This window comes from Octopus bimaculoides, chromosome 1 (genome assembly GCF_001194135.2).
Source record: "Octopus bimaculoides isolate UCB-OBI-ISO-001 chromosome 1, ASM119413v2, whole genome shotgun sequence".
In the NCBI taxonomy this organism is placed as follows: Eukaryota; Metazoa; Mollusca; class Cephalopoda; order Octopoda; family Octopodidae; genus Octopus; species Octopus bimaculoides.
The window spans coordinates 37,336,774-37,339,555 of NC_068981.1; positions in this window are offsets into that span (position 1 = coordinate 37,336,774).

Consider the following 2,782-nt stretch of genomic DNA (forward strand, 5'->3'; position numbering starts at 1 on the left):
GACTCTTCTCTTCATTCATACTATGACTCTCTGTTCAGGCACCACACTAAACACTTTGACACTAGAGGCTATCTTCAGAATAGAACGATATGGAAAAACAGTAAGTGAAGAGGTGATCTGAATCTCAAAATATCGAAATGACCTATAATTTGAATGATGTGATAAAGTTTTACATTGTAGGCCCAGCCAGTCTATGCCAGTATAAAAAAATGGACATTATCCTGCTCAGCATCAACGTTATCATCTCTATCATTACTTCCATGATGATGATACCTAGAAAATGTTTGAAACATAGGCATAAGATAATTACTTGATGACTGTAATCGATAACATTTCTAACATTGATTTTATAGCATTATATCTATGAAAGTATAGACAAAGATATAAATTCATTGTACCTATCTGTCCATGAAATCATCTCATATCCCAAAGTTATTGTTATTTTGCTTTGCTATTTATCTCCATATGATCACCATAACCCTATCTTTTAAAGCCCAGATATATATGGAAGATCTGCGAAAAATTTTTTCCTTGTTGCCATAAAATTTTTTTATCAAGAAATCTGCTAACATCGTTATTTATATTAATAACCAAACCAACAATCTCACTAACTTTTCAAATACATTAATATTTTTCAGAATTGTTACTCCATGTAATGCACACTGAACATCTGTCTTCACTATTTTCAATGCCTTTTCAGCTCTGCTCATCAGTTCTAATCATATTTGTTCATTTTCATTATCATTGTTATTGTGATTGTCATCATCCTCATATTTTAGCAGCCAATTTTTTGTGCCGGTAGAATTTGTTGGGGCACATTTTCTATGATTGGATGCCATTCCTGTCACCATCCCCACTTGTTTTCAAGAAAGGTACCATTTCCCCATGACCAAACATATTTCAGATGGTTGGAAACAAAGAACATGCCTGTATATCAGGGTCACTTGTTTTGTTCATCACGTGATTTCAAGATGATGAAGCCCAAACTCACATTTACATGCACACATAAGCTTGTAGTTTACACACACATACACGTGTGTGTTTGTGCATATGTGTGCGTGTGTGTGTATGTGTGTGGTTGTGTGTATGTGTGTGCATCCTCATCCTCATCATCATCATCATCATTATTTAGCATCTGTTTTCCATTCTGGTATGGGTTAGATAGTTTTTACTGGGACTGGTAAACCTGAGAACTGTACCAAGCTCCAGTCTGATTTAGCCTGGTTTCTACGGCTGGACGCCTTTCCTAATGTTAACCACCCCAGGAGTGCAGTCACACTTTCATGTGTCATTGGCACAGGTGCCCTTTATATGTCACTGGAATAGGTGTCTTTTACGTGTCACCAGCACTGGCCACAACTATGATTTAACTTGGCTTGACATGTCTTCTCAGCAGGAAATCACCCAGCAAATTGCTAAAGGTCCTGATCAATTGTCATTGCCTCTGCAAGACCCAACATCCAAAGATCATGCTTCACCACTTTGTCCCATGTCTTCCTGGGTCAACCTCTTCCATGGATTTTCTCCTCAGTTAGAGGTTGGCACTTCTTTATGCAGCTGTTCTCATCCATATGCACCACATGACCATACCAGCACAGTCTTCTCTCTTGCACAACACATGAGAGAAGGCTGTGCTGGTATGGTGATGTGATACATATAGACATATATATGTAGCAACTTGGGTTAGAAATAACTGAACTTTAGGTTAGCTAAAGTGATTAGAAATAGCAGCAATTAGAAATAAATGAACTTTAGGTTAGCTAAAATATGTGTGTGACATATCTCAACTTCTAAAGATATGGTATTTTTGCACCTTTTACCATAGGAGAGAATTCTTTATTTGTGGTAGCTGCAGTGAAATTGCCTTTACAAGCTGAAATATGTCATAAACATATTTTAACTAACCTTACGAAAACATATATATACATTTATATATATGCATGCAGGAAAGGCTATGTGGTAAGTAGCTTGCTTACCAATCACATGGTTCCAGGTTCAGTCCCACTGCATGGCATCTTGGGCAAGTGTCTACTATAGCCTTGTGGTGACTAAAGCCCTGTGAGTGGATTTGGTACATGGAAACTGAAAGAAGCCCATCGTATATATATATATATATATATATGCATATGTATGTATGTATGTGCGTAGGGGGGGGGGGCTGTGTGGTAAGTAGCTTGCTTATGAACCACATGGTTCCGGGTTCAGTCCCACTGTGTGGCACCTTGGGCAAGTATCTTCAACTATAGCCTCGGACCGACCAAAGCCTTGTGAGTGGATTTGGTAGATGGAAGCTGAGGGGGGCCCGTCGTATATATGTATGTATATATATATATGTATGTGTATGTGTCTGTGTTTGTCCTCCCCAACATCGCTTGACAACCGATGCTGTTGTGTTTAAGTCCCCGTAACTTAGCGGTTTGGCAAAAGAGACTAATAGAATAAGTACTAGGCTTCCAAAAAATAAATCGTGGGGTCGATTTGCTCAACTAAAGCTGGTGCTCCAGCATGGCAACAGTCAAATGACTGAAACAAGTAAAAGAGTAAAAGAGTAAGAATATGTTTGTGTGTCTGTGTTTGTCCCCACCCAACATCGCTTGACAACCAATGCTGGTGTGTTTTTACATCCCTGTAACATTAGCGGTTCAGCAAAAGAGACTGATAGAATAAATACTAAGCTTACAAAGAATAAGTCCTGGGCTCGATTTGCTCGAATAAAGGTGGTGCTCCAGCATGACTGCAGTCAGATGACTGAAACAAGTAAAAGAATATATATATATATATA